The sequence below is a fragment of the Sinocyclocheilus grahami genome, unplaced genomic scaffold (genome assembly GCF_001515645.1).
Source record: "Sinocyclocheilus grahami isolate Dianchi unplaced genomic scaffold, SAMN03320097.WGS_v1.1 scaffold79.1, whole genome shotgun sequence".
NCBI classification, from domain to species: Eukaryota; Metazoa; Chordata; class Actinopteri; order Cypriniformes; family Cyprinidae; genus Sinocyclocheilus; species Sinocyclocheilus grahami.
The window spans coordinates 554507-567654 of NW_015505258.1; the positions used below are offsets into that span (position 1 = coordinate 554507).

The window sequence follows — 13148 nt, forward strand, 5'->3', positions numbered from 1 at the left end:
TACAGTGTAGAGAACTTGTAGTTTTCGTGTCAATTCATCTTCAGGTGAGTTAACACATTTCCTTCACCAGAAAGATTAAAACTGAGTCTAATCCACTCATGGTCAATAACCTATATGTGTGCCAAGAACTACAGTTGGGTAGAAATGTTATTTATCTGAACCACTGTTCACTTGCTGGAAAGTTCAAAGACAAATGTCTCTGGGGGCCTGGTTCTGTCTTTAATATAAGAATATATGAATGTAGTTTATAAGGCTAAAATCTCATCTCTTCTGTAAGCACTTGACTGTATCCTGCTAACTCTTAAAAAAAGTCTTATATGGTTTCACTATTTCTTCTTGTTCTAGAAAGTACTACTCTAGACAATGTTTGAAACTTTCTATTGTTAGCACTTCTCGTGTTATTGCTCCTTATGATGAATCATCTTGTTGTCTTACTCAGTAAGTTGCTTAGGATAAGTGAATAAATGTAAAATGTAGAAATATGTTATTTGTCACAACCGGACCACGAAGAGGAAGCGGGTAAAGAACAGCGCCCAGTGGGCCTGCCTAAGGTTCAGACGTTTGGCCTCTCGGAGGTATTACAAGTTTTTATGGTTGGTGATTACCTCAAATGGGTGCTTGGCACCCTCCAACCAGTGCCGCCACTCCTCCAGGGCGAGCTTGATGGCTAGGAGCTCCCGGTTTCCCACGTCGTAGTTCTGCTCCGCCGGGGATAACTTCCGTGAGAAGTACGCACATGGATGGAGCACGGGGGGTTCACCTCGCCACTGTGATAAGACGACGCCCACTCCCAGGGTCAGTGGAGATTGGGGTCTGGGTGTGACAGGGCCGGGGCCGTACAGAAGGTGGCCTTGAGCTGGCTGAAAGCCTGGTGGGCCTCTGGGGTCCAAGTGAGGAGTTTGGCCTTATGTCGGAGGAGAGAGGTAAGGGGCGCCGCCATCTGGCTGAAGTGGGCGATGAAGCGGCGGTAGAAGTTTGCGAACCCCAAAAACCTCTGCATCTCCTTGATGGTACTGGGTTGGGGCCAGTTCTGAACGGCTTCCACCTTCCTCTGGTCCATTTGTACTCCGGCCGGGGTGACGATATATCCTAGGAAGTGAACCGTGGACTGATGGAACTCACACTTCTCGGCCTTGAGGAACAGGTGGTGTTGGCGGAGGCGCTTGAGGACTTGGGTGACATGGTGACGGTGGGCTTCGAGCGTGGGTGAGTAAATAAGAATGTCGTCGATGTAGATGAGGACAAACCGGTTGAGCATGTCTCGGAAGATCTCGTTCATGAAGTTTTGGAATATGGAAGGTGAGTTGGAAAGCCCATATGGCATGACCCGGTATTCGTAGTGCCCGGTGGGCGTGACAAAGGCGGTCTTCCATTCGTCACCCTGGCGAATGCGGATGAGGTTGTATGCACTCCTGAGATCTAGTTTGCTGAACACACAGGCTCCGCGGAGTTCCTCCAAGGCTGCCGGGACCAGAGGAAGGGGATAGGCGAACTTAACAGCTTGGTCAGCTTAACAGGTGGTAGCTATCCGTGATCATGGGCTCAGGTGCTGGAGTGGAGAGGCTGGGCGAGGCAGAGGCAGCGGGTATGGCTTCCATATGGCAAGCGGTTAGGTGCTGGGAGATGCGAACCACCTTCTGGAGGAAACTGTCCAGGCCCACGGTGTCATCATAGATGGCCATCTGTTGGCGTAAGCCCGGGTTGAGGCCTCGGCGGAACACCGAGAGCAGGGCGGCCTCGTTCCAGCCGCTGCTGGCGGCGAGTGTGCGGAAGCGCAGCACATAGTCGTGGATGGATAACTCGGCTTGCCGCAGTTGAAAGAGCTCCTCATGCACCGTGACTTCCGTGGTCGATTGACCGAATACCTCCCGGAAGTGTGTAACAAAGCCCTCCAGTGAGTGAATGCACGGGTTCTGGGCCGTCCACAAGGCCTCGGCCCACTGCAAGGCTCGTCCCGACAGCAGTGAGATGATGAATGACACCTTGGCCCGCTCGGCCACAAACAGGTGCGGTTGCATCTCCAGATAGAGGGAGCACTGCAGCAGGAACCCGCTGCAGAGGGCTGCCTCACCCGAGAAGCTGGCTGGCCGGGCCATGGGACAGGCGGGTGGAGAGGTGGTGAAAGTCCGACTGGGTGAGGGTTCCGGTGAGGAGGTGCTTGGAGGATCCATAGTCCGTGTTGTAATCCGTTTTGTTTGAGGGACTGGTCTTCTGTCACAACTGGGACAAAGAGGCAGACAGGCAGGATAACGTTAAGCAGAGAGTTTAATCACAGGAACGTAAGAGAGGCTTCCAACCAAAAAGAGTTCAACATAGGCAGTAAGGGAAGGAAAACACAGTCTTATCTGGGTCGGCATTCCGATCCTTCGGCCAAGAACTGAGGATTCCGAGGGGGAACAGGCAGACTGGAAGATGAGGAACCAGGACAGAATAGCTTGCAACCTTGAGACCAGTCGATGAGTGAATGAGGTGAGCGAGTATTTGAGTGGTGTGGTAAGTGGGTGCGGGTGTCCATGATCAGTAATCAGGTGATTGTGAGCGGGTGTAGGAGGCTGATTCGGCTGGGGAGGCAGGGGTTTCCGTGACATTATTAAAGGCACTGTAAGCAATTCTTTACATTTTCCCTACTACATGACATGTCTTGAGAAGGCACACCTGTCTCTTGGCTTTGTAAACAGCAAAAACTGACCAACCTAAATGTATTTTGTAAATATAAACCATTTAAAATTTTTGATGGCTGCAACACACTCCACAAAAGTTGGGACAGAGGCATAATAAAAGTGAAAAGGTTATAGAATATCCCAGTTAAACTGATTTGAAACAGTCCACAATAAGCAGGTGAATTGGTAATAGGTCAGGGTATTATGATTGGGTTTATATGCAATCCTGGACCGTGGCTCACCACTTTGATTCAGGGAATCCAGAGAAATCTTAGGACGCATCGGCCAAGGCAGGACACCTCAGGTGAACTTGTGTGACCTCTGAGCCCTCAGATTGCATTGCATGAGAAACTGTCATGCTGCTGTGTGAAATATAGCCACATGGGCTCCGGAGTACTATGGAAAACTGTTGTCACTTAACAGTCTGCAGCTGCATCAAGAAATGCAACTTGAATGTCTGTTACTCAAGGAGAAATCTGCCATCAATTCTAGGCAGAGACGCCAGCGAATTTCTCTGGGCCCGAGCTCATCTTAGACTGTCCAAAAGACAGTGAAAATGTGTGCTGTGGTCAGATGAGTCCACATTTCAGCTAGTTTTTGGGGAATACAGACATCAAATTGACAGTCCCAAAGACGAAATGGACCATTCAGAATTTATTAAGTAACAGGTGCAAAAGCAAACGTCTGTCATGGTTTGAGGGTGCATCAGTGCAAACGGCATGAGTGGCTTGCATATGTGTAAAGGTACCATTGACATGGAGGCATATATTGGGATTTTACAGAGACATATACCACCATCAAGATGACATCTTTTATGGGGAAGTCCATGGTTATTAGATCAAGACAATGCTAGGTTTCATTCTGCATGTGCTACAACAGCGTGGTTTTGTAGACACATGTGGATGTGACTGACTAGCCAGCAGATCTGTCTCCAATTGAAAATGTATGGCCCATCATGAAAAGGAGAATCAGATAACAACGACAATGGACTGTTGAGCAGCTGAAGTCTTGTATCAAAAATGCTGCTAGCAAAACTTTGAAAATCATCATCCTTAATCCCAGATGATCAAAATGTGTAATTAAAAGGAAACACACACACACACACACACACAGAGACACAAATATATATATAAATTTAAAACATTAGCAATATGCTTAGAAAAAGTATTTTGTCAGAAGACATGGTAACTTTTGAATGGACGTCAATGTTGGTTAATCAACCAAAACTCGGGTGGTTTAATTAAAGGAATAGTTCACCCAAAAATGACTTTTTCCCATCATTTACTCACCCTCATATCATTCCAAACCTGTATGATTTACGTTCTACTGTGAAACACATAAGAAGCTATTTTGAATAATGTGGCTAAATATTCCACAGAATAAAGAAAGTCATACAGATTTGGAACAACATAAGGTTGAGTAAACAAAGACAGAATTTTAATTTTAAGGTGAACTACCCTTATCCTATCCCTTTAAACATGTTCTGGGACAAAGCTGAAGTGTTGATGTTCCATATTGCAGTCCCAAACCCTGGATTACACTGTCAGACTCATATCTGCTAAATCCTTTTGAATTGCAACAATATTTCTTTTTCTTATTACATCATCACATACTTTCTAAAGCTATCAAGTCTGCAAATATGAGCAGGCTTTAACCATAATTAACTTCAAATGCAGTTTATGAATCTTTTTCATTTAACACATGAAAACTAATATTAATCCATTTATCAACAAACAGAGCAAAATGTAATCAAGGCAACACACTCCCCAAGCGAGTCATTTGGGATGAAAGGAAATTGAAACGTTTCGAATATCGTCCCAGGGCAACATGTTCTCTACAACAGCAGATAACAGAGTCACATGTCAATGTGAATTCTCTCTAATTAAAATGAACACAGGAAACAGCTGCATAATCAAGATAGGCCTTAAGGCATGACAGTAATTTGTGGCCTCACTTAAGATGAGCATCTTAAGCTGTGAAGCAAAGGACAGCATTCATCTCTATGTGTGCGTGTGTTTTCATGCCTGTCCTGAGTTATGGGGTCATTTATTGAGGAACCGAATGAGTGGTAGTGGCTCACGTGATCAATCTCACACAGGAGTGAAGGATTTCTAAACCATGGAGCTCCCCGAGTTTCTCCATGTGCCTGAAAAAATCAAAACAGAGATATATCAAACCAACAGAATTAGGTTATTTCTCATTTTGACCACACAATGAACTCTAAAGTGTCAAATATAAAACCAGAGCTAAGAATATGAAATGCAAACAAGCGTGAAAACGTCAGCAACTTTGCCCTGCATACAAAGTAGGTTCATCGGTAATGCGATTTTTGGCAGTGTCTGTACCTTCCACTGTTTTCTGTCTAAAATGTATTTTTTAGGCTGCACTCTGATCTCAGAGGTTTGAATTCTCACTGTAAAGACTCCTTGGATTTTGACTCCTCTTTGTTGGATTGTCCTTGTTTGATGCTGACTGGGAAGATAAGACGCCTCAAGAACACTTAACTAACAGAGTTGCTACTTTTTCTCAGAACTGAGCTTGTGGACGCTTCATAAATTCAAGATGAAGAGGAAAAAACTCAATAGTTCTCTAGGTCAATGAAAGTATAAAGGCCCAATTGGTAAATATTTAAAGAGACTCTCACATCTGTAAAAGATCTCGTTAACAGCCCTAAAATGAGACGAGAAATGAGAATATAAACAAATTTCAAATGCAACAAACAAACACGCTAATATCTGAATCAAATCAAAAACTGTCTATCTGAGGTTTTTTAATTCATTATGCATTCTTGTTAAGGTTAATTATAAGGAGGCATTAACTTTTCACCTTCATGTTTCCCAGAGTATCACTGCTGTGTATAAGTACATTAGCATGAATGTTAATCAGTATAATACAGGTGACTGCAAGAGGCAAGTCAGACTTAATTATACCTGGGCTCTATTTTGCACAGCTTCCCAAGAGTAATGGTTGCATTCTGTCGAACGGCTGCTCTTTTGGCGTTTCTAGCAGCATGGTGTAGCAGCAACTGCACGCAGTCTGTGCCTAGGAGGCCACCAGCAGCTCCATCCACTTCTAAGCAATGGCCCATACACAAAGCTGCGTTCCCTACCACCAACTCGTCAATACCACCCAGGAGTTTTCTCAAAGTGCGCAGCCCTGAATGAATAAATGTGGGTAAGCACACACACACATACACAAAGTCACCGTAAGGCCACAAAATCCAATCCTCTGCCTTCCTGACCCTCAGAACTCACGTTTGTCAAGCTTAACCATCTCCTCACAGGCCTGTGGGATTGAGGCAGTACAGACTGTCAGGGCTTTAATGGAGTATCTGGAGCTCATCTCTCCTCCTACCTGACAGGACAGAAGGACAGACACACAAGCACATTTCAGTTAAATCTCTACGATTGCAACCGCAATACTCTACTGAGAAAAACCAACACACCAGGTCAACAGAATACAAGTGTAATGGTGGAGGCCCCCCAAAGTTAAGCTCCTTACCCTGTAAATTACCCCGTAATTTTAAACAATATTTAGAAATAAATAAATGAATATTAAAATATTTATTGCAATTACATTTTATACATTATATTTGATACAGAATTGGTTTGATATGATCAGGCTATTATGGGGATTTATAGATCTAAAAAAAAAAAAAATTTATTGTATAAAAACAAAACAAATGCTATTGATCTAATATCATAAAGCCTTTTAGTTTTAATTTGTGGTTGTTAAAAACAGTTTCAATGTCATCAAATGATAGAGAGACTCATGATATTTTTTCTAAATACTATTTAATAATCCAGGCTTTACAGGAATAAAGCATTTAAACCATGAACAAACAAACAAACAGACAGACAGGTAAACAGACAGATAGATCATTATGAATAATACAGTAAATAAATAATGGTAGCAAACAATGCCAACAAAGGATGAACCAGGTTATTTATAAACAATTATTATTATTTATGGTAAAATTATTAAACAAATAATGCCGCAAAATTGTACATATGGCTTTAAATGGATTTCAATGGCAACAAAGGATGAAACTAACTACCTAGCTAAATAAATAAAGGCAGAAAAATTATACATATGGCTTTACATGGCTTTCAGTTCCACCAAAAGATGAAACCAGGTCATAAACAAATATACAAATTAATAAACAAATAAATAAATAAATAAAGGTAGCTTTACATTACTTTCAATTCCAAGAAAAATAAATAAATAAATAATGCTAGCAAAATATGATACATATGTCTTAAATGATGGCTTAAAAAGTAATTATTTAAATTAACTGAGGAAATGTGGGTTCTGGGCTGATTTAAGACATTTTAAGTAAAAATGTATAATCCACTGATTATGAAAAAAGAGAAATGTAAACTTTCTCAAACAAAAAACTTCCCACACTGATTTAAGATGGTCTTTTCAGTAGTGACTTACATTACCAATTTAATGCAAAGGGCATAATCTTTACCATCTTCAATATCTTTTATCTCATTTAATTCAACTTTCTTTCCTTACAGACACTATACTGAATTCTAAAACCTGATATAAGCTCTACCTTCAGAGTCTTCAGCAACTTCTTCACTATTCCATTCCGCACAACTTCTTGAGTGGCATCAGAAGACATCGGGAGCAGAACGCTCAGCAAACCTGCAGCTCTCTGAAGTCCAAATAAAACAAGATAACGTGTTTGATACCACAACAGGATGGGTAGGACATTTCAAAAGGATTAGGCTGTAACTCCAAAGTATTTTGTGGCGGCTTGTCAAAATTGCAGCTCAAGCTGTATCACAGCAAAAGTCCACCACGAGGTGGAAACAGTCAGTTCCATTATATATAAAGGGAGACAAAGGCAAAGTTCCTTCACCTTAATTGTACTCTGAGAAACAGCCTGACTGGAAAGACATAAAGCGCCAAGGCAGCAAAACCCAAGCAAACAACCTGGAACCTGATTTACATAGTCAGAGAAAATAGTCTCCTGGCTAGGGCCTGCGTCTGCCACAGTAATCATTATGTAAATATTTCCGTGCATGCAAAATCCTTCTCTTGGGGATGTTAGCCATCTAAGGACATCCATATATTTAAACTCTGAACCTCCATTTTTGATCCCGTAGAAGCCATATGTGTAAATGTTTTGTAGAGATGCTCTAGAGATGCTAATAATACGCTGGGCTCCACAACAACCCACATCCTACAGGATGAACATTTCAATAATTAATGTGCAGAAATCTACAGTTCAAACGTTCTGGCGGCTCCAGTCATCAGGGGTTGGGTTAAAGCTTGCCTTGGCCTTGCTAAAACGAATTCAACTCACTGTGATGATGCCTCCAGAGGAATCGCTCAGCAGGTCCAAGCACCTGCTGCTGGCCAGAACAGCGTGCTCCTGTATGTTAAAAGAGAGCCAAAAAAACATTCTCTCCAATTTTCCTTTGGTGTTTCAGACATGATTGCAACATACGGAGAGGAAAGGCGCTAACAGAACATTCTGCCTATCCAAGGCCCTTTGGCTACAAAAGTGCTTGATGTTACCTATGAGGGCTGGCCCAGAGCCCACCGTATTATATTCCTGCTTTACCTGGACAACTTGAGAGGGATTTGAGGCTAAGTTGATCATCAAACCCAGGAGGGGATAGAGGACACTTCTACATTCGCAGCTCCTGCAACCAAAACAGAGCTTTATCTTGACAGTGCCAGAAATTAAATTCATGTCCTTTTGCAGTTTTAGCGTCTGTGGGAAATGGCTGTTTCACAGCTCATGCAACAAGATAGCACAAGGAGCTTAGAAACAAACCCTCCGAATCAAAATTCACAGGGCAAGACATCATACATAATTCAGCAATGCTCAAGGACAGAGTATTTGGGAGCTCGTTGTGATGTAAAGGGTTATCATCTCCAAGCTTACCATTGCTTGGAGAGAGCATCTCCAAAATTTGTTACGTCCTGCTAGCTTTTTACTGATGGCATCATTTAGAGACATGGTCCCAATCACAGAAATCACAGAAGCCAGTGTCTTGTGGTCAGCTGGCATGATATTTGACTACAAGCACATCGGAAAAACAGTATTAGCTGAAAAGTGGACGTTTTTAATTATATACAGTACACTACCATTCAAAAGTCTAAGTCAATATGATCTTTTTGTTTGTTTTTGAAATAAATTAATATATTGTTATTCATAAAAGATGCTTTAAATTTATCAAAAGTGGCAGTAAAGACTTTGATAATGTTACAAAATTTCTATTTCAAATAAATGCTGTTCATTTGAACTTTATCTTCATCATAGAATCCAGAAAAATGTATCATGGTTTGCGCAACAAAATTAAGCAGCACAACTGTTTTTAACACAGATAGTAATAAGAAATGTTTCTTGAGCAGCAAATCAGCATTTTGGAATGATTTCTGATGGATCATGTGACACTGAAGACTGGAATAATGACGGCTAAAAAAAAGCTTTGCCATCACAGCTGTCACAAAGTCACACATTACAATAGAAAAGTTATTTAAATTGTAATAATATTACACAATATTATTGTTTTAAATTTTTCTTCAAATATATGCAGCCGTGATGAGTGACTTCATACAGAAATATTTTTTTTTAAGTTTACCAACCCCATCTAAAGCTAATTATGTAATTAGTAAGTATTTTAATAATTATGAATTCTAATTATAAAAAAAAAGATAGAAGACACTTTATGTCTGTTACCATTCATGAAAAGACATAATAAGAAACAGCTCTCATCATACTAGCATTAATATGATAAGTACATTTACTAATCATTTGATTTAATTGGGGGTCTATATGGACTGTAATCTATGTTGCACTGAAATGCAGCAACATATTTACTTTCTCTGAAGACTGGGGTCTTTTGCTGCCAGAAGACAAACTCTACATTATTCTATCATGCAGTACAGTAAAATAATAAAATCAAAATTAATGATCGATAATGATGGCCAAGTACAATCCAAAAATGTCTGAGAAATCAAATCAATTAAAGTATTATTGATGAGAATATCATACGCTATTATAATTTAGATTATTATAAATATTAAGAGGATGACTATGAATGATGTTTCATAATACATCACCAGCAGATGTTCAAGAGGAAGGGCAAACACTGCTGTGAATATCTCCCTTGACTGAATCTTAAATCTGAAAAGACAAACAACAACAAATTATTAAATAAAGAAACTAACTACTGACTAAAAAAGCTCAACAGACTTAAATCCTCAGATAACCCTGGCGCAGTAATGCACAAAGAGCCAGAGGAGCAAAAGATAAAAAGGCGTCATAATGTGGTGGGCGCTGATCCAAGCAAAATTATGGTTTCAAATCTCACGTTGCTGACGCTCAGAGTAAAACACAAGACAAGACCAATATGCCTAACCATCCTTATCTAGAATCAAGAGAGCGGCTTGAATTCACTGGACACTTTTCATTGACTATCTATCAAACTGTTACACCATTCTCATTTCCCTCTGTGCATGAAGTGGCTGTTTAATTCCGTCTCCTGGTCACCGGGAGCACCTTATTCTATCTGTAAGGTGGTGAATGACTAGAAACGGCGAGCGGATGATCTCTTTCACAGAGATAAATGGAGGGAATTGTGAATGTGATGGATTGTTTTGTCTTAAATGTGTTCACTTTGCGTTCTCAAGGGACCTGGGCTGTTGAGCTGAATGAATTTGAATGTGTCTCGATTTAATACGTGCGACTATGATGTATGGGAATCTAATGGACTCTCGGGTGGGTCGTGCCCAAGATTTCGTAAAAAGGGGCAGTTTCACTGTCTCTGTTTCAGGCATTCATCAACTTCACATGAAAACAGGGCATGGTATATGGTAAGGGCAAATATATTGATTGTGCATACTTATTTTCTGCAGCCAAGTTCTCCAGAACTGTAAGCGCCAATGCAGAGCTTGTATCCCGGCAAACACAGCTCATCAGGTTCCCCGCCATTCTAAAGGGGACAGATCGCATTCATTATGGGCTCATTAAAAGAACCTTAATAAAACATGCTATAACACTAGGAGGTCGTCTGCATGCTAGCTAATGAGATGAATCACAGATATCATAGTAGCACCACACTTAAATCTGCTCTGCTTTATAAACAGCACAGGAAGTTGAGAAGAATTTGACATCAAAGTGGATTCAGATAAATATTAGTAAATATTATAAAAGCAATATAAATAATTATTTATTAAACATACTTATATAATAAATTAATCATGCTGCTTAAAGCTGCAGTCCATAAGTTTTGCCTCTTTGTCGTCATCTCTGTTTGAAAACCTGCAATTGCAGCTGTTTGCGGAATTATCTTCCTTGCGTGGGTTGTGCTCCGGCAGGGCTCCAGCGCAAATTAATCGAATGTTTTGAGGAGTATGTGTGGCAGTCACATAGTCACCTCACCGGTGTGGATATTCACTGTACTTCAGAATCACAGATTCTAGCCTACGTCTTGGAATATATGACCCAAATAAGAATTTTCACCGGATATTGTCATCTGAACAAGTAAGTAACAAGTCTGCCATGTTTGTTCTGACCAATTAAGGAAAAAAAGCATTACAATAAATCGCGCTACCAATGGTGATTTAATCTAAATTAGCTCATATCACATCAAACCATGCAAATTATTATTATTATTATACTTTATTCTCAAATTGTTAATGTTAACAACATCAGCATTACGTGACTATGTGAATATAGTGTGTTTACGTGAGTAGATTTCAATTTCTGTAGTCTACCACTCAAATTTCATATTAAGAAATTATTTTAACCCAAAAAGCTAATTGTGCTCCCTTTGAACTGGTTGTCTTTAAAATACAAATCTTGTGTAATCCCAGGCTATCTGTAATCAGAAGCACATTTAAAACTGGAATATAATTCTATATGTAGTATAGAATTATTTCATAAACACATAATACTTTCTGTATTACAATCCGCCATCAAAATGATAAGTTTAATTATTCCAGATGCTGTGAGAAAAGGCTATAAACGATCGGCCACCTGCAGCATCCTCACATGAGATAGCCTACTAGCCGGGACAACTTCTTTATGTTTACAGACATGACATAATGACGCAGCGGCATGCTCGAATTTCCCACAAAAACCTACCCGTACCACTCAAATGAGAAAACATTATTATAAGCTAACCGTTGTGAATCGGGCTAAAGTAAGGAGATAGTTTTGAACACTGGCTGGTTATGTACTTGCTCAAATATTGATTTCGGATCATTTTTAACCCCAAAAAAGTTACGGACTGCAGCTTTAAATATTGAATCTATTGAGTATATTTAATTTAATCCATTTTGTCATGTCTAAATGGCTCCTCATGTGTTATGTTGTAAATAATTAATTCAATGCACATCATTTTGTAAACTACAATGCAATGCATTCAATATGACACAAAAATACATACTGGGTTAAATTCAGGTTGTCGATGAGCATGTCTCTTCCGTGTTGAATTTGTGAGTACATGCTGAGCAATTCCAGGCTTTCCCTCTGTATTTCACGTACCGGTGATGCCAACAGCTGAACCATGTGTTGTCTAGTACTGGGACACTCCATCAACAACTGCTGGTTCTGCTCTGGGAGGAACACAATTATGGAGAAGGTTTAATAAAGACGGATGCAGATGTAGTTGACCAGTTAATGAGATTATAACTGAAGGGCACAAACTACTTACTAAAGAGACTTTTAATGTGGGAGGCAATAACAAATTCACTGCTAGCAGGCAAGAACAGGATAAATTGATATCGCCTTGGATTTAGACAATTTCACGAATGCTCATTACTTTAAAAGAAGTGGGGAAAAGCTGAACCAGATTAAGTGTTGTCAATACATTTAAAGTTTTCCAAACAGAGACAGTTTGAAAGTATAAAAAAGAAATGTGCAAATGGGGCTGATATTTTTCCTCAGCAATTGCTTCTTTCATTTTCAAGGTCTCTGAATAAGATTCATATGCTCACATGCTGCATTTCATCTTACCGTTTCCACTGCAAACTGTCCTCCATAATTTGACGACAGACATACATAGATCAACCGCATATGGATCTTTTGAATTCTGTGAGAGACAGCTAAATACAGAAGAGGAAAAACTGAAATACAGTAAATACATTTCAGTCATGCACGTAGATCAAATGTTAAAGCGATAGTTCACTTTTGGATTCTTTTTAAAGCTTGAAAGTTCCATTCCTCATGCATGTAAATGTATATTGGCACATTCTTCAAAAACTGTTCCATGGGAGAAATAGTCGGTTCAGTGTTGTTATTGTTAACTAAAACTATTAAAAACAGTGTTTGTTAATTGAAATAAAGCTAAAATAAAAAACTAAAATCTAAAAATTAAATGAAAAACTTTTAACTTTACAGATTTTAAAGAAAATCAGAGAAGCCTTAACAAATACCTGCACTAAAATATGAACATTAAAAAAAATAAATAAATAAAAATATATATATATATATATATATATATATATATATATATATAT

General features: G+C 39.7%; 1 pseudogene; it reads right to left on the bottom strand.

The window, feature by feature from the left end:
- Positions 1–4736: 4736 nt before the first annotated feature.
- The window catches only part of LOC107586281 (tetratricopeptide repeat protein 12-like), a 17472-nt pseudogene continuing 9060 nt past the window's right edge, over positions 4737–13148 (bottom strand).